This window comes from Equus caballus, chromosome 23 (genome assembly GCF_041296265.1).
Source record: "Equus caballus isolate H_3958 breed thoroughbred chromosome 23, TB-T2T, whole genome shotgun sequence".
NCBI classification, from domain to species: Eukaryota; Metazoa; Chordata; class Mammalia; order Perissodactyla; family Equidae; genus Equus; species Equus caballus.
In genome coordinates, this window is record NC_091706.1 from 18,577,698 (window position 1) to 18,598,194 (window position 20,497).

The window sequence follows — 20,497 nt, forward strand, 5'->3', positions numbered from 1 at the left end:
TTGATAGCCTTAGGGTGACAGACAGAAGCCAGTGAGATAAATTTAATAGTAATAACTTAAAATTCTTATACTTAGGGCCAAAAAACATAGTTGCAGAAGCTTACAATGGGAGGAAATGTGGATTAGCAGCCACATTTCTTAAAATACCTAATGTATTAAAAATATCTGGTTTCCACAATGTAATGTAGCCACTATGAAATGTAATAGTGGCCTTAGATTTTGTTGCTAGAGGGCAGCATCTATAAGGAATGGGGTGCTCACTCCGCTTTTGTCTTGTTAATTAGATGGCACCATGAGTGTAGTCTTTTATTACAGGCAGAAGAGACTTGACACTGTGTTAGGGAGGAAGTGGTTGAAGAGCTGAGAGTATTTATCTTATGGAAGCTAGGCCTGACCAATGTTAAAAAAATTTTTTTTAATTAATTCAAAATTGGGAGACATAATTTTCTTGATAAATTGGAGGATCTAGTGGGCTTGAGCTGCATGGTGGCAATTGTCTAGAGCTACTTCACTGCTCTCTCCTTTGGCTAGGGCTCCCACTCTCCAATTTGCCTGAGCTCCCACCCTCTCTGCTGTTTAACATGCTGCTGTCTTCACTCATTTATGTATCTTCCTTGGCCTTGTAGGTATTTGAATTTGCAACTCCTGGATAAGCTAGTTCTGTAAGGCCTGTCAGGGAAGAACCAGTGCCACTGAGACAAAGGTCATGGGGGTGGATTTTGGCAAAGGTAGGGAAGTCTTATCAACCAGGACTGCTCAGATGCTGCACGAGCTGCCTTGAGCTTCAGGAGTCTCATAAATTCCCAGCACCCTCCCCTCACCTTTCTTTTCCTTTCCTCCCTTCTTTGCTTGCTTCCTTCTTTTCCTCCTTCTCCTTCTTCCTTCAAAACAATCATGCCCATAAGGAAATAGATTTCTTGAAATACATATTTATGTGCCTTATAAGTACATATTTCTTAGAATTTTAGCTCACTTTTCTTTCTGTGGCTGTCCCTTGTGTGTTTATCTGGATGGACATGGTCCTGAACTGCAATAAAGTGTAAGATTCTCATCTGAGGGTACACTTAAAAATCATGTGTAAAAATATAGATACCTTGTTGTCCCACCCCCACCCCAGGAGATCTGACTCGCCAGGTCCCTGGAATGGCCCCTGGCATCTGTAGATTTAACAAGCCCTTAGGGGATTTGGAATCTCCTTGGAACCACTGCCACAGGGATTATGATTATGTCTGCACGGTACCTGGATCGCTGGATTCTTCCTATATTTTGCAGTTACTAGATGTGGAGAACCCCTAATAAAGCAAAACCAAATGCCATAAAGGAATATGGCACCTTGTCTCTTATGGAACCTATAGCCTAGGTAATAAAACAACTAGAAGACAGGAAAGATTCTGAGAAAGTGAGACCACTCTGGAGTTGGGTGGGTTCAGGAAGGCTTCAGAAGGAGAGTGGTCCCAAATGGAAGCCTGAAGAAGTATAGTATTTGGATGAGTGGAGGAAAAGAGGAGAGGATGTTTGCAGCATGCGAATGTCATAAGAAAAGGCATGGACACAAATTGAGCCTGACTTTTTCAAGAGACGTTAATGAGACTTGCCTGCCTCAGTGGAGAGGAGGGTTCACTGGGAAATTGGATAGACAAGGGAAGTCCTGTGGTGAATATTGCTGGGTGCCAGGTGAGAAGTTTGCACTTGGAGTCAGAGAAACCTGAACTTCAATCTTGCCTCCAGTCCTTGCTACCAACCTTGCTACCTTGTGATTTTAGATAGGTTGTCTGTCTTCCCAGAGCCTGTTTTTTCCTGTAAAATGGGGTTAACACCATTACTCCTGAAGGGTTTTGGGGAAATAAATAAGATAGCAGTGCCTGGCACAGAGTAGTGCTGAGTACATTGAGTTATGGCCATTATTGACCCAGCGATGGTGAAGGTAACTGCCGAGGGTCCTGGAGCAGGTGGTTGCAGGCTGGCGGTGATGTGTTGTGAAGGTGACACAGGTGTAGAGGGAGGACAGACTTAGTCACTTTCATGAGAAGATAATTCAAACTGGATATTTGACATCATAAGGGTATTGGGCTGACACTGCCCGGGACCACGTAAAGCTGCTGAGTACCTGCCATGCTCAGAGAATCAATGCTCTTGCCTCTCTTGCATTAGCTCTTTAAAATCCCCACAGAACAAGCCGGTGGTGAGTTGGAGGCCCATAAACAAGGATCCCATTTGTGAGTACTGTGCTAAGTGATTTACATGCATTCCACATGATTATGAAATGAAAGAAAACTTAGGGATTTTCAGACTAATGAAAATATTTTCTATTTTTTCTAAAATTTGTTTTTCTTAAATAATGAACAGCTTAACTGCATTTGTAAGATACATGCAAGGTTTAAAGAATGATGATAAAACAAACATTGGTGTCCCCGCTTATAGCTGAAGAACTAGATCCCTTGGAACACTCCTTCCCAGTTCCACTTCCCTCCTTCAGAAGGAACCATTACCCTGCGTTTTGTATTTAGCATTTTCTTGCTTTTGGCTTTAATTTTACCATTCTGTCTGTATTCTTAAATAATATCTTAAAGATTTTATTTTTTTCCTTTTTCTCCCCAAAGCCCCCCGGCACATAGTTGTATATTCTTCGTTGTGGGTCCTTCTAGTTGTGGCACGTGGGACGCTGCCTCAGCATGGTTTGATGAGCAGTGCCATGTCCGTGCCCAGGATTCGAACCAACGAAACACTGGGCCGCCTGCAGCAGAGCGCGCGAACTTAACCACTCAGCCACGAGGCCAGCCCCAAGTATTCTTAAATAATATCTTGTTTAGTGTTGCATGTTTTAGTTAAAAGCATTAACTTATATAAAGTTAATTACTTAAGTGGAATCATACAATATGTACTTCTGTTTCTTGCCTTTTCACCCTCAACATTATAATCCTGAGATTCATCCATGTTGATGTGTGTAACAATAGTTTATTAGTTTTGCTGCATAATATTTCATTGTGAGGAAAGACCACATTTTATACATCCCTGCATCCACGGGCATTCAGGTTGTTTCCAGTGTTTTGCTTTTACAAATGTTATTGCTATGAATATCCTTGTACAGGTCTTGGTGCACACGTGTAATCATTTTCAGGGTGTGTGCTTATGTGTCAGTTAATTTTAGGTTGGGGTACACCTCCGCTCTATTACCCCCTGCGCCCCTGACTTCTCATGCATTCAAAATTGAAGAGGTAAGGCATAGGAAAGGTCTTAACTGACTGTTGTTCCCAAGCCTTTGTTTAAGGCTAATTCTGTCTGAACTTCTTGGGGTGCGTTAGTGGTTTCTTCAGAGACCACCCTCCACCTCCCCTTGCTGGGGATCTCCACTTGCAGGTGCCCTGAGAGAGGTGAACAGACCTCCTCTGGCTGATCATTTATGAGTACCTCAATAACCCCTGGACATCTGTCTGTACATCATTAGCATCTTTCTGCTGAGATTGTCACACTATTCCAGGTGGCCCTCATTGGCAATATCCAAGACTGCCCCACACCTGCTTGTCCTCCCACTACATTTCCCCTGCCACCCTTTACCCCCATAATGGGAGAATGTCAGATGCTTGACAGAAAATGGAAGGTGAAGCATTTTCAAAAGTTTTAAGATTATTTGAATTCATTCCAGTTATTATTTTAATTGTCTCATACATTGTTGTTGGGGGCAATACCTATTAAAAATGAAAATGTTGTATGACCTTTGACCTAACAATTTCACTTACAGTATTTTGTCCTACAGATATATCTACACAAGTTTGCAGACATATATATAAGATTAGTCATTGGCACATTGCTTGGAAAGCAAAAACTGGAAACAACTGAAATGTCTATCAACAGGGAGTGCATCCATGCAGGATTGTATTATGCAGTCCTTAAAAATGAATAAGGTATTTTCATAGAAATAAACTCCAAATACATTGTTAAGTGAACAAAAGTAATTTGGAGAAAAATGTAGGTAGTATGCTACCATTTAAGTGTGCTGAAGTTTCTAAGGGGCATGTATCCTTGTAAATACATAGAACATATCTGGGTAGATATATAGCAAACTGACAACACTGGCTGCTTCTGAGAAGGGGAATTGAAGGTATGGTGGTCAGGGGTGGGAGGACAACCTACCTTTTACTGTATATAATATACTATTTTGTATTTTTGAATTATTCTTTTTACTATGTACATTATTTTAGAAAAATATGCATTAATTTTGAAAAATCATTTTTTGAACAAAAGAAAATAAGTCCTATTTGAATATTAGACCTACTGTGATAATATTTGGCTTCTGTAACACTGGACATCTGCAATCTTAACTTGTCAATATTTTTTCCACAATGATTGGGAGAACAGTATTTACAATATAATAAATAGATATGTCCAAAAATGAAAGATGACTATATATTGAGCACACGGAGTTTGGGATGTTGATAGGACAGACAGATGTCCAACAGGCAGTTGGAAATGTGGACTGCAGCTCTAGTTAGGACTGAAGAATGGTACAAGATTGAGTAAAATTCCCAAAGGAGAGAACGTAGAAAGAGGAGAAATGGGCCATGGACATAACCAAAGGGAGTACCTACATTTGAGGTCAGGAGAAGACAGAGGAATCAGAGAAAGACAAATCAGAGAAAGAGAGGTAGATCTGAGAGTGAATAACATTATAAAAAATCATGGGAGAAGATAGTATGGAGAATTAAGAGTTGTTGATAGTGATTTGCTGCAGAGAGTTTGAGGAGGATCAAAACTGAGAAAAAGCTGTTGGATTTGATCCTTCAGTGGTGGTCAAGAGATTATTTTTTGCACATGGTGAGCATGTGTATGGTTAGATGGTGAGAAAATGGAGGCTGTGAGAAAGAAACTTGGTAGTGAAGGGAAGGAGGGAGGAACAGGAATGTAGTTCAAGGGGTAGCCTGGTGAGTAGAGGTGATGTGTGTGTGTGTATATTTTAAGACGGGAAGCACTTCAACACATTTATACATTGGCAGGAGGAAGTCACAGAAGAAAGAGTGAAGATGTAATGCAATGTGGTCAGGTTGGGGGGATTGTTGATGAAGTAAGGCCCCAGAGAATGGATGACAATGAGGGCCACAAGAGGGGGCTTTCACCTTGAAACAGAGGAGGATCACCTCTTTTTTTTTTTTCTTGGTATCAATTGCTTGTATTTATTTCAGAACACAATATACTATTCAAACCCATGGATGATACCAAATTATAACCCTGTTTAAATATCTCTAGGATATTTTATTTTGCAAGTATAGATTCTAAAAATCATAAAACTAGACAGATTAATAATACAACACATATCAAACTTAGATTTAAAATGTAGGTCATGGTTCTTGTTTACTCTGTCCTTCTGTTAAAGACGTTACAAAGATACATATTCAGAAGACCACCCTGCTATTCTCTCCTGAGGAGGCTATATGCAAGTTGACAAGAAGTACCCTAACACGTATAGATACAGCTGTTATCAAAAGGGTCTTTCTCTGATTTTACCAAAGAGAAATACTCAAAATCTTATTCTTTATGACTATTGACATGATTTAACTACATTACTGTGGTACATGGTATTACTATTTTTACTACTATAGCAAGTTCTAGTTTTCTCAAGGCCTTTGCCTCAACTTTTCTGGAAATAAAGCTTAAATATCATTTATTTCAAACTTTCAAATTAAAATATTATCCTCATACATGCATGTACCTGGCTGATATATTTGCGTGTATTCTTTCCAATTTCAGGCTAGGCAAAGACGTACTTTTAGAGCTGTATTAATGTGTCAAAGCAAAAGATAACCCAACATAATACCAAGAGAAGTTGTGACCTTCCATGTAGTGTTTGATAGAGAAAACATTGATTTTGACACCCTATCTTATTTTATTCAAATAGCAGTCTGGTCACACATAGTCCAAGAACACTCAAATAATAAACCAAATATAATCAGATGTTAAAGATTGGTTTCCAAAAATTATGGCCAATGATGCCACGCTTGCCTATAATCTAGATGAAATAAAACCACCAAACCATGCAACACAGCTTCCTTAACTGTGAGCTGTTTGAAGCTACTAGTTTGAGCTCTAGTGACTATTATTTACAGCTCTGAATAGCTGTAGGAATCTCAGCAGGGGTTGGAGGAACCTGTTCAATACTGACATAGTGCTAAAATGTGCTCACTCGAGGCTTTAAGTCAGTCACAGCGGCGTTTACCAGGCCCGGAGCTTCTCTGGAAGGTTATGGACAAATCGGGCCATGACTCTAGGATGGAAAAATCCATTGCCTAGAACTGGAGGGTCACCTCTTTCTCTGTGACAGTAGTGAAGGAAGGGAGGAAGGGGAAGAGACAAATAAGTGGTGTTAGTGTGGAATCATGTCCATGGTTTGAATACAGGAATGAACCAGATCATCTGTGGAGAATAAGGAGACCAAAATAAAAGGGGGTTTTACAGATATAGAATACTCTTGTAAATTTTATAATTAGAAAAGATGTGGAAGAGTTTTCCTTAATTTAGGAAAGCAGGTGGTTTGCAGCAGCATGATGTAATGGAAAGAACATTAACTTTGGGGCTAGAAAGACCCGAATTGAGTTCTGGCTTTATTCCTTTTTAACAAGTTACCAAATTGATCTTTCTCAATTTCTTCCTAGTGAAATGGAGACACCAGTACCTGCTTTGTCAGGTAGTTATGCGGATTCAATGAGAGGACATGTTAGTTAATTTCAGTTCCAACAAACATTTATTAATCTCTTATTGTGTGCTGGATAATCCACAAGGTCTGTGTCCTCAAGGAGTTTGATGTCTAGGACAGAATTCACTTCTCCTTTCTTCCCTTTTGGGACAAAATATCAACTTTTGCAGAATTGTGAGAGGACTTGCTAACTACTTCCCTGTCCGTGTGGTTTTAAATACTAATCAGATCCTGCCTGCAGGTACCATTCCAGTCCATCTGGAGTTAGCCACTAACACTGGGTGAGCCACTTCTCCAAGGTAGTGTGCCACTATTCTGGCCCCTTACCCACTGGCCAGTGGGCTTGGCAGAGGGAACCCTTTGCAGCTGCCAGTCATGAGGCATGAATGGCCTTGGACTACTGACCCCTTCAGTGGTGATTCGGCCTGTCTCATTCTTATCTCTGTAATAAGCTTGATGTGTATTTTTTTTTCCAGTCTTATTTTTGTTGTTGTTGTTGTTAGCAGCTAAATGTAGGATCATTTAGCTTTCAGATAGTCTCCCAGAGGGAAATGGTCCCAGACCGAAGATCTGAGAACAACTGACCACAATTATGAACAGTAATGAAATTCATCCATTTATAATCTCCATTACTTTTAGGGTGAACAAGTAAAGACATACGTCCTTGATTAGAGAGATTGGAATTAATTGTAATGATTGGACTTGGAGTGTGAGTCTAGAGAAATATTAAATTAAATTCTAACAGAAGTGCTTTGGCAAAAGGATTATAAATTAAAGCTTTAATATGTGTACTCTAGTTGCTTAAGAGATTGTAACATCATTTAAGCATTTAATGATAGTGAATTTGTTCCCATGTCATCTGTGGTTTGTGTTGAAGATCAGCACATCCAGATCAGAATTGGGTTAATTAAAGCTCATCACCAAGGAAAGGACAAAATATTCTGACCAGTTCCTGAATTGTGTAATAGATATCTTTCCCTCCTTTAGTCCTTTTCCAGTGCAGCAAAGCTTTTAAAGTCTTATGGTGGATAAGTAAGGATTAGGTCGGCTCCCTATCTAGGACCATGTAAATACCAACTTTTCAAAGTTGGCAATAGGAAGTTCATAGATATGTCTTTGTCATATATGTGACCTTTCAGTTCTTCTGGGCAGGCCAATCTGTTTTCCACAGGACTGATCTGTTGTCCTGGTTGTCAGCCTTGTATGAGAATTAGCACAGTGTCACGGGTGTCAGTGGAATGTTCCAGCTGACTTTTGTTAGGCCTTTGAAGAAAGATGGAAAACAGCAAGAACAACAGAAAACAATTGGCAAGTGCCAAGGTACCTTCAGTGGTTAACAAAAATTTTCTTGGAGCAGCCCTGGTGGCCTAGCGGTTAAGGTTGGCATGCTCTGCTTTGGTGGCCTGGGCGTGGACCTACACCATTTGTCTATGAGTGGCCATGCTGTGGTGGCGGCTCACATGCAAAAAAAGAGGAAGACTGGCAACAAATGTTAGCTCAGGGCAAATCTTCCTCAGCAAAAAAAAAAAAGACACAAAGGAAAAAACACTTTTCTTTAGGCACTTTGTGATTCTGTTAAAATAGAAGCAGACCCGAAATTAACTTGCTTTGAGTGAGAGTGCATGAAAGGTGCTCACTCAGCACAGGGCCAGTGCTCAATAAATGCAAGCTCTTATTACCATTATTTTTATTATTTGGAATGAATGCCACCTATTTCTCCTGCTTTTGTCCTCACTAGCATCTCTTACTCTGAACCTCAATGGTATGAAGGTAAACAACATTCATTCTCTTTTTTGAGGACAGGCTGCCTGATGTTGAAGGTCATAGGACACAGTCAGCAACCCTGGAAGTCTTACTTCAGATTCTGGGTAATTTTGCTGGGTCAGCACAGCCTTCCAAACTGGCAGCTGCCTGGAAGATTGAGGTCATGTTCTGCATTGGCTTATGCTGGGGAATTACTATGCACAGCCAACAATCTTCCCTGGCAGTAAGAAGTGGAGAGCAGCCCGGGACCCCACTTAACAGCATTCCTTTAAAAGATGCCCTCATAAGCCAGAATTTAAATGCTGCACTAACAAAGGAGCCAGCTTTTGAATAGTCAAGGTATTCTGTCAACAAAGCATCATTATTCAGGCCAAGCTAGGACTGCTACATATACAGTTCTGTTCAACTCACCTTGTGGGTAGAAGAGAAGAATTTGGAACTTTTATAGCTTCTAAATCAACTCTTATTTCAATGCAGATGGCTCCTTGTTCTAAATAAGATCTTTTATATTCTTGTGCTTTAGACTTGGCATTTTTAACTGCCTGATGGACATTTCCATTTGGATTTCCAGCTGTTAACATCTGTTCCCAGCCTCCTTATTTCTATTTATGCTATCACCATTACTGTTACTTTATTTATTATAGAGGTAAAATTGGTTTATAACACTATATAAATCTCAGATGTACATCATTAGATTTAGACTTCTCTAGTTTCCATTTGTCTCTGTACAAATGTCCCCCTTTACCCTCTCCTCATCTCCTTTCTCCCTGGGAACCACCACTCTGTTCTCTGTATCTATGTGTTTGTCTGTTTGATTGTTTGTTTGTATATCTTCCACTTATGAGTGAAATCATATGGTATTTGTCTTCCTCCATCTGATTTATTTCGCCTAGCATCATATTCTCAAGGTCCATCCATTTTGTTGCAAATAGCAAGACGTCATCTTTTTTTTATGATCAATGGTATTCCATTGTATATATACCACATCTTCTTTATCCATTCATTCATCTATGGCCCCTTAGGTTGTTTCCAAGTCTTGGCTCTTGTGAACAATGCTGCAATGAACATCTTTTCAAATTAGTGTTTTCGTGTTTTTGGATAAATACCCAGGAGTGGAGTAGCTGGATCAGATGGTAGTTATATTTTTAATTTTTTGAGGAATATCTATACTGTTTTCCATAGTGTCTGCACCAATTTACGTTATCACCAGTAGTGTACGAGAGTTTCTTTTTCTCCACATCCTCTCCAGCACTTGTTATTTCTTGTCTTTTTAGTAATAGCCATTCTGATGGGCGTGAGGTGATATCTCATGTAGTTTTGATTTGCATTTCCCTAATTAGTGATGTTGAACATCTTTTCACATAAATGGTGTTGGGAAAACTGGACAGCTATGTGCAAAAGAATGAAAGCAGACCATTATCTTACACCATACACAAAAATTACCTCAAAATGGATTAAAGACTTGAAGATAAGACCTGAAACCGTAAAACTCCTAGAAGAAAATATAGTCAGTACACTCTTTGACATCAGTCTTAGCCGTACCTTTTTGAATATGTCTCCTCAGGCAAGGGAAACAAAAGAAAAAATAAACAATGGGATTACATCAAACCAGAAAGCTTCTCATGGCAAAGGACACCATTAACAAAATGAAAAGACAGCTTACCAACTGGGAGAAGATATCTACAAATCATATATCTGATAAGGGGTTAATATCCAAAATATATAAAGAACTCATATAACTCAACAACAAGAAAACAAACAATCCAATTAAAAAGTGGGCAGAAGATCTGAACAGACATTTTTCCATATCTTCCAAGAAGATATACACATGGCTAACAGGCACATGAAGAGATGTTATCATTGTCAAGATATTGGATATGTAGTGGTTAAGATTGAGGGCTTGGGAGGCTGACTGCCTGGTTTCAAATCCCTGCTGGCCTACTTGCTAGGTATGTGGACTTGAGCAAGTTATTTGACTTTTTGGTGCCTTAATGATCTCATCTGTATAATGGGGATAATAATAACATATCCCTCATCAGGTTGTTGTAAGCATTGAGTTAAATTGCTTAGACCAGTGCCTGGCACATAGTCAGTGTTTGTATCAGTTTGGTTGTATTCGGCAATAAACATGTTTAGTTAACTTACATAACTAGAATTCTGGAAGTGGATAGTTCCAGGTTTGGTGCAGCAGTTCAGTGGTGCCACCAAAGACCCCATTTCTTTCTATCTTTCCCCTCTGCCATCTTTAGCCTGTTGGCTTTTCATCTTCATGATTATCTCATTATGGTCACCAGGCTGTTGCATCTCCAGGCATCACATTCACATTCAAGGCAGGAAGAAAGGAGAAGGGCAGGGCCAGCATCAACTGTCCCTTTCATCAGGAAAGCAAAAGCTTTCCCAGAAGCCTGCCACAGGACTTCTCCCAACATCTGATTGCTAAGACTAAGTCACGTGCCCACCCTTGTCTGTGAAAGAGGCCAGGATAGTGACTATCTAGTTTCCAGCCTCTGTAATGGGAAGTGAGTAAAAAAGGAGAGGGTTGGGCATGTTGTTTAGGTAGCCAGACCACAGTGACTGCCACAGTGATTATTACTTATTAGCTATTATTGTTATTGTTATTCGAGTTCCCGAAGTTAGAAATATTGACGTTATTTTTCATCCTCCTTTTCTTCTCTAGCAAACACTCAGTCACCAAGTTTAGTGATTCCTCCTGCTCAATGTTTTCCATGCCCCCCCCTTCCTTTCCCTTCATACTATTCCTAAAGTTTCTGGTTTTTATTATCTCATGCATGGAAAAATGCAGGTTTTGTTCTGTATCCTCAATCTCCAGTTTCTCCATGCTGTTTCCTCTTGCACTCTACTAGATGAATCTTCATCAAACACCTCTATCAGGACACTTTCTTGCCCCCAATCCCTCCCTATCGTCTACAGTAGTGATTCTTAAACTTCATTGCACATCAGAATCACCTGGAAAACTTGTCAAAAATCACTTGTCTCTTGAAAAGCAGGTGCTGAGGTTACAAATAATATATCCTCAAGGCATTCACATTATAATGGAAAAGATAGGTAAAATAATGGTAATTATGGGTATCGTCATTTATGTTCTATGCTGCTCATTTGGCACATTAAATATATTGCTTTACATGAGATCCAATATTAGTTATCTTTTCATGATATAGAACTCTTGTCTCTTTCAGTAGATCAGCAATTCCTTGAAGACAGAGATTACATAATACCACTCTGTTGCTCTCATTAGTCTTAAAACATTCAACAAAAAATTTATTGAATGAATCAGTGGTATTCATACAAAATATTCAATAAGTCCTTAATAAATGTTTGACAGATCCAACAAAAACATTGGAAAACCTTAGAGACACAAGATTCTATCTATGAGGTTAGATATATAGTGTGAAGTAACAGAACCACTTCTGGTTGAGAAATGGCTGTAGTGTGTGATAACAATGCAGCTAGATCTTGTATGCTTCAGATGGAAAGGTATAGTGTAGATTTACCATAAATGCAAAACTTCAAGTAGTGAAAGGGCATCAGTAACCAGTAATTCTATCAGTAATAGGATTAGTTTGATTATTGTGGAAGATACTACTCATTACATAATATTTTTTTCAAGGTACTTATGATACCCACTGGAGATCATGCTGGTTTGGGTAGCAAAATGTATTGTTGGTGAAACATAGGAGGGAAAAATTAATCATTCATTTGTTCATTTAATCAATGAACAATTAACAAATACTTGTTCCGTGCTAGGGTCTGTAAAGATGAATAAGACTCAGTCTCTCAAGGAACTTTGATGTCCAGTAAGAAAAAGAAGCATGCAAATAATATCAGTAAATAATTTTAGATGTGACCATAGAGTGCAGTGTGGGGAAGAGATTAGGGTCTATTCTGTCTGGAGGCGTGAGGACAGCCTTCTTGAGTTATCTTGTCTCTCACCTCCCACTGTATTTCACTTGGCTTCTCTTGGAGTATTGCTAGAGTTATTGTTTTCCTCATGTTTGGTCTCACTTTCTTACGAGCTACAAAATTGCAAAATCAACATCCAAAGAGTTGATACCATCTTTGCTTCTTTGCACTGATTAGACTGGAAACAATCTCGGAAATCATCAAATCTGACCCAGCCTTTATAAACAAAATGGTCATCTGTTCTCTCTCTCTCTCTCATTCCACCTACCTCTGATCTTTCACCCTCATCTCTTGAATATGAGAGACTAAGGGTGATCAAACATCTTGCTGTCCCCAGGAATGAGGAGTGTCCTAGGATGTAGAACTTTCAGTGCTAAAACTAGGACAGTCCCAGGCAAACTGGGATGAATTGGTAACCCTAGGATGTAGTAGAATGATTTGGAATTAAAGCACCTGTGTTAAATTCTTGGTTAAATTCCTGACTGTGGGAAAATCTCTTAATGTTGATGTCTGCTTTATGCCGCCAGAACATAAATGTGTCCCTGGAAGCCAAGGCAGCAGCCATCCTGCACAGATTCAGCATGAGTGTCCTACTACAACCTGCCGGGCTTATCTTGTCCACTGGTTGGGCCAAGTCAACATGAACATATGTTTAAAGAAAATGTTTGACATAACTTTCTTGGAATTTCCCATTATCGCAGGTTCTCATGGTCTATTGATAAAATTGCATTAGACAAAAATAGAAAGAAGACATTTAAAAACTTTTAGATCAACTTCCTGATTTTTATTGGCTCCATGAGGCTAGTTCCAGCTGTCAGACAGTTGGGTACGAATCCTAGCTTTGCTACTTACTAGCTGTATGACTTTGGATAACGGCTTTATTTCTCTCATCTGAAACATATGGTAAGGTTTATTGTAATGATTAAATGGGTAAATATGAGTATTAGTCATGAAACAGAGACTATTTTTATACAAAACTTTTCAAAGAAGGAAACTGAAACGTGGAGCGGTAAAGCACCCTACCTAAGGTCACATAACTAGCAAAGCACAGAGCCAGGACTGAGCTCCTGGTGGTCCAACCTCCTGGTTCATGCTCTTAATTGCTTCTCTCTCTCTAGTGTCTCCAGGCAGTGGGGACCTGTGGCCTGGGGGTATGGCCGGTATGGTGGGATCTCAGAGGGGAGTGGATACATCTCCAGGACTGGATACTGGATACTGAAGCCCCCAAAATCTAGCATCCCAAGCCTAGCATGAAAGCTGTCTATCTTTGAGCCTTTGGACCTGGAAATATAAGCAATGATCACAGTGGATTGAAGATGAAGACTATTCACATTTGCTTGGAATATCACAAGTCTCTGTGATTATTGGGTGAACTGAGGAAAGAAAAGAAGCCTAGGATTGACTAACATTGCATTTTTTCTAGTACAGGAGTTCTCATTTAAATTGAATCAAAGAAAATAAGGAAACTGATGTTTTCTTTACACCTGAGTTTGTCATTGTAACATCATTCCTATTACACTTAGAAAAAGAGCCTGAAGGATATACACAATAGATTGTCTCTTTTCTCTATCCTCTTCTCTTTTTCCTTTGGGGGAGGTTGAAGGTTGGATTGGAGGAGCCCACATGTTTTAACTTTATATACTTACGTCTTTTTTGTTTTGGTTGTAATGGGCTGTTACGGACTTAATCGTGCGTGCCCTGCACCATTCCCTCTTCCCCTGCCCAGTTCATATGTTGAAGTCCTAAACCCCAGTATCTCAGAATGTGACTGGACAGTATTTGGATATAGGGCCTTTAAAGAGATAATCAAGTTAAATGAGGTCATATGGATGGGCCCTAATCCAGCATGCTTGGTGTACTTTAAGAAGAGGGGGTAAGGACATAGACACACATGGAGGAAAGACCATATGAAGAAAGAGGGAGAAGACGGCCATCAACAAGCCAAGGAGAGAGGCCTCAGAAGAAACCAAACTGTTGATGCTTTGATCTTGGATTTCTGGTCTCCAGAATTGTGGAAAAATAAATTTCTGTTGTTTATACCACCCAGTCTGTAGTATTTTGTTTTGGCAGCCTGAGCTAATACATGGGCATTGTCTCAGGTTGGGCTCCCCAGATGCATATGAGGATTTAGGCACCAGTAGTTTATTTGGGAGATGATTCCCAGAAAGCCTTAAATGGGAGAGAGGATGTGAGAGGGGAAGAAAGGAAACCAGTACAGAGCTGCTGCGGACAGCTGGGGTCAAGTCTTGCCACGGTCCTCTGAAGACTGTGTAGAACACGTCTCAGATTGTCCCACCTGAGGGCTGAGGAGGCAGGGTCATCCACCCCCTCCTCCCTGATTTGTCTGGGGCAGGAGTTGACTGACTCCCGATAGCTCTGGCCTGACATGCACAGTGATGAGCTCCTTCCTGCATCCAGAGAAAGCCTTCAGGCAGAGGGCTGGAGGAGCTTGCAATAAGAAGCTGCGGGTGTGCACAGCAACAGTGAGTGAGGGGTTTATTTGCTTTCGTAATAAAACACAGTAAAGATTTAAAAACAGGAAAGTGGGGGCCGGCCCTGTGTTCCTAGTGAGTTTTCTTTTAGCTCTATGATTTTATAGGAAGGAAGGGATATTCTCAGTTTAGCATATTAATCCCATTTTCAGAGGAAGACAGTTTTAAGTCCTCTATTGGAGAATAGTTTAGCACCTTGCCCCCTTCAAAACGAAATATGAGCTTTCAAAAAAAATCCTGCCCTGTAGTTGTTACAGCATTTTGATGTGCTTTTATATTTTAATAATTTTTATTGTGGTACATTAATTTTGATTAGAAATGTTCCCACACACATGCCCACTGGTGGTAATTTTCTTTGTTTACCGTCTCATTTTGGGGGGTACTGCATTCTGATAACTCATTAGGATACATGGTTGGAAAATTCTCATTTTAAAGTAGAATAGTTGTTAAGCAACATTAAAATTTAATTAGAACTCTTCACTGCATTTCATTATGAGGTTATTCTGTAATTACTCAGCAAGTCCTGGTGTTTACTAATGCAGCAGTGACAGCACATAATACTGCTAAATTATTGCCACACTGCTGGAGAAGACAATTGGAAAATGGGGAACAGATAAAGGTGTTGTTTAAAGAGCCTCAGGGGGAAAGACACAACCTCAGAACATAATCCTGGTTTTCTTTTACCTACTTTTTTCCACGTCCATCTAGGGCGATAGACAGCATGTAGATCTCCCCTGTCACAGGTTAAATAGCCTACATATAATGTTTCCAGTTGCAATTTTCACATTTTGCATGAAACCCTTTTCTTGAAAGAGTAGGCGTGAAGTGGGGCTTGATAGACGTAGTTCTAAATTGCTCAGATATATTTTATGTGGGGAGAAAATAAACCTCCAAATAACTGCCATAAACCAAGATTTCTAAGAAGCTTTATGCTTTTTAAATACTCGTATTTTATTCTTCTTTAATTGGGATACAGATATTACATTCTGACCAGAGAACATAACGGTGTTAGGAAGCTCCATCAAATGTACCCTGACTCTCTAAAATGAGGCAGGGATGTGTTGGTTACAGTTTTCATACATGAGCACATTGAAATCCCTGTTTCCCTTTAAAATTTTCCTTTATGCAGATCTCATAATCTCGCCGTTAATTTGATTCCCTGCTCCTTCTTTCATTATGCCTGACTGCCTCTGTACACTCAAAGTGAATTGAGGCAACGATTTTGATAATTTGGATGAAAATTAGTTTTAACAAAGACATTCAGATAATAGGCGTGATATATGTGTGTGTGTAGGTGTGTGTGTATTTGGTGTTAGAGTTGGTTTGGTGGGAGGTATTGAGGTGAGAGGATGAGATAACAATTCCAGGATCAGTTAGCCGTTGTAGGAAACTTTTGGGGAGAAGAAGGTAGTGGGTGCTGGTGGGCAGACTTTCCCTGAATCCTGTCATGATTCCTCCCATTCTGTGAGGCCAGTCATGTCCATCTATGTGTGATAACATGGGAGCCTTCCCTGATTGGAAGAGGGGATGGACAGGCTCAAAGCGCAGGCCAAGCAAATGATATGGTGCCAGCCTATGGGTAGAATTTCTTATCTGGGTCAGTGGCTCCTATTCATTTCTCCCCCCAAAAGTTACTCCATTGAAAAAGACCCATAGCTTGCAAGTGCAGCCCAAGGAGTCTTGGCCTCCACGCAGGCGGGTAGAAAAGCATCCGACTGGGAAAAGGTTACCTGACTTGGCCATAGGTGAGCCAGCTTAGCAGGGTGATTAGAATTATGGGTTTTGGAATAACACACACTTGGCTTTGAATCCTGGATTTACAACTTATTAATTAGGAGACTGAGGGTGGGCTGCTGCCTCTCTGAGCCTTGCTTTCCTCATCTGTTAAAGCAGGATAATAATGTTTACCTACTTCTGTCTGTGGGCGATTGTGGAGACCAACTGATACAATCTGAAGAAGAAATGTCTGGCACAGGCAGCAGGTACTCAGCGAATGTTAGCTTTTCATCATTCTCAGATTGTGTTGTGGGTGTCAACAGTCACTGCTCACCTTGGTTCTTCTAACAGGGTGCCGGCAAGGGCAAAATCAGAGTATGACCTTTCTTGCATGGCCAAGGAGTCACCATGTTTTTCATGCTGAAACTAAATCAGTCCTTGAACTCAAGTGTTTCCAGAGCTAACAATGATTTGCTTTTTACAAAAATGCCATGAAAGTCAGAACAACTTTTAACTGTGAGTCTCTTTTCGTAAAACAAAAAATTCACATAAGCAAGTGCTAATATTTCAAGAAAATCCTTCGAGGGATTTTAATTGACACGTGTAAATGTTATAGTTCAATTTGCATTTCAGTAGGCATTCTCAATATTTCCTTTTAAATGGGCTTTAGTTCTCTTTTGTAAAACTAAAAATTGATTTCTTCTCTTTAGCAGTATGGGTGTCTACTTGGCTTCAGGGGTAAGAGATGGGTGCAGCTGTTCTTTTATTTCTCCCACTCAGTGTGGAAAAGGCTTACCAGAACAAGGCAGAAGTGAACAGTAGAAATAATATTTTTAAAAAATGTGCCTCTGCAAAGAATGGATCAGTGGTTTAACAAAGATTGACATCAGCATGACATTCTCTCCATAAATGCACAAGGCTGCACAGAAAAATCCTCCCTATTTTCTTTTCTTTCTTTTTTTTTGAGGAAGATTAGCCCTGAGCTAACTGCTGCCCATCCTCCTCTTTTTGCTGAGGAAGCCTGGCCCTGAGCTAACATCCGTGCCGATCTTCCTTTACTTTTTACGTGGGAGGCCTACCACAGCATGGTGTGCCAAGCGGTGCCATGTCTGCACCCTGGATCTGAACTGGTGAACCCCAGGCCTCTGAGAAGCGGAACCTGCGAACTTAACCACTGCACCACTGGGTCAGCCCTTCCCCTATTTTCAAGTACAGTCAATCTTCTATCTCTAATTTCTCCTCGATACCACAGTGCATCTCTTAAAATGCACTGCAGGGATGGGCTTTCTTTGCCTTTCCTGCCTCTACTCTGGGATGGGAGAGTTCCCTGGAAAAGGATCCAGTAATGGAATTTATTACCACAGTAACTCTTGAACGGGTGTTTGGCACGTGTTCCCAGTCTCCTGAGAAGGGGAATCACAGCGTGGAGCTTGGAATTTATTGAGGTCCCTTATTGAAGCCTGACTCTAGGCCTGCTCACAAGTCTGTGGCAGGAAATTCTAGAGGCTCACCCAAATACACATTCTCTTTCTCATTCTGGGCACATAGCTAGATTACACTTCCCTGCCTCCCTTGTAGTTAGGTGTGGTCATGTGCTTGAGTTTTATCTGAAATTGATATGTCCTCCTTCCAGGCTTGGGCCATATAAACCTCCCACAAGTTCTTTGCTCTTTTCTCCTCTGGCTGGTTAGAACGAGGTGTCTCCCAGGGCAACCGTGGAAGCCATGTGTTGAAGACGGCAGCATCTCCAATCACCTTGGGCTCGCTGAATGACTGTTCCGCCAACCTGTTCATTTGCTCAGTACTGTTTTGTGAGCAAGAAATAAACTTCTATTGAGTTTGAGCCATCATACATTCGGGGGTTTCTTTGCTATAGCAGTTAACCTATCCTAACTATAACTCACTCTTTTTCTGCACTTTCAGTCACATTGTATGTTTTAACAGGGCTATCAGTTCTGCTGACACAGGACCAGTACTCATTTAAGCATCTGGTGTAACTCTTAATCCTTATGTATTCCCTTTTCTGAGAATCTGAGGTGTAGGTTATTGTCTAATAATGCTAAAGTAGTTCTTTTAAAGAATATCTGGCATTTCCATCCCACCAAATCACTTAGAGGACCTTTCTGTTCTTTAAAACAGTCACAATTTATTCAACCACTCATTCCTTTCATCGTTTGATGAATAAATCATGCATGCATTTGATTTTCTGTTCTCAAAAATGTTCCAGACATGGAAAGCAGTTTATAAGATGAATAGAATCAAAAGAAAAAAAAGGCCTATGAAAACCAGGAGTGAAAAAAGAAAGGAAAATAAGGGTACAATCAACAGAATGGAGCCAGGAATATGAACTAACTTACATAGGGCTCTTCTCGTTAGCCCCTGCCCTCTCTGACATCTTACTTCTGAAGCTACTCCTGGCTGCTTCCTCTCACCTCCTTCTTCATAAATCCTAATTTCTTGGAAGACCATTTCTTTAAACATTTCCTGATGGCTCCAAGCTTCCATTGGCTTCTCTGGGATCCTTGGTGGCTTTTCATCCCCTTAAACTTCTCTTAGGCAGTTGAACAATTTGAAGTGGGAAGCCTTAACTTGGAAAGTCATTTTTCTTATTACTCATGAGGCTGAATATTTTTTTATACACCATACTTATTTTTCATTTATATTGATTCTTTTATGAGTTTTTATTCTAGTGTATTACTGATTTTTCTATTGAGTTTCTTTTTGTATTGATGTACAGGTATTCTTTGCATATGAACAACATTAATCACATTTTAAAATATGTATGTTACAAACATTTTTCCCAGTCTGCCTTTTGCCTTTAAAAAATATATATGCATGCTATATAATTTTTTTGAATTTGTTCCTTTTTCTTTAAACCTTTAATTTTTTTTTGAGCAGTTTCAGGTTGACAGCAAAATTGAGGGGAAGGCAGAGATTTCCCATAAACTCCTGTCCCCACGCATAGCCTTACCCCATTAACAAAGTGGCACATTTGTTACAACTGATGAACATACACTGACGCATCATTCTCACCCACAGTCCGTAGTTTACATTAGGGTTCACTCTTGGTGTGTACAGTCTATGGCTTTGGGCAAATGTATAATGACATGTATTCACCATTATAGTATCATACAGAGTGGTTTCATTGCCCTACAAATCCTCTGTGCTCTGACTGTTCATCTCTCCCTTCCCCCAGCCCTGGGCAACCTCTGATCTTTGCACTGTCTCCACAGCTTTGCCTTTCCAGAATGTTGTATAGGAGGAATCATACAGTATGTAGCATTTTCAGATTGGCTTCTTTGACTTCGTAATATGCATTTAATTTTACTCCACTTCTTTTCATGACTTGATAGCTTATTTTTAGCGCTGAACAGTATTTCATTGTCTGATTGTACCATAGTTTATCCATTTGCCTGCTGAAAGACATCTTGGTTGCTTCTAAGTTTTGACAATTATTAATAAAGCTGCTATAAATATCCATGTACAGTTTTTTGTTTAGACATAAGTTTTCAACTCCATTGGGTAAATACCAAGGAGTCTGATTGCTGGATCACGTGGTAAAAGTATGGATAGTTTTACAAGAAATGCCAAACTGTTTTCCAAAGTGGCTGCACCATTTTGCGTTTCTACCAGCAAACATGCCAGCATTTGGTGTTGTCAGTGTTCCAGATTTTGGTCATTCATATAGGTGTGTAGTAGTATCTTATTGTTGTTTTAATTTGCATTTCTCTAAGGACATATCATGTGGAACATCTTTTTTTCTTTTCAATTATTTTATTGAGGTCATAATTGATGAGGATTTTAGGCTGGTTAATTTTAGAAAACTGCAGATGAGAAGCAAGCTCCGAGGACTGGAATTTGCTTGCTCTCTGAGAGATATTTGCATTTGTGAAGGAAGGGGGGATGACCTTGTAGGGAC

The 20,497-nt window shown here is 39.9% G+C and overlaps 1 protein-coding gene and 1 pseudogene across 2 annotated transcripts in view; one reads left to right on the forward strand and one right to left on the reverse strand.

Annotated features, from left to right (window-relative positions):
* The window catches only part of RMI1 (RecQ mediated genome instability 1), an 89,895-nt gene that overhangs the window by 53,402 nt on the left and 15,996 nt on the right, over positions 1–20,497 (forward strand). The gene's annotated exons all lie outside the window — the stretch shown is intronic.
* Positions 5,942–6,252, reverse strand: LOC138920273 (ATP synthase subunit g, mitochondrial-like; annotated as a pseudogene).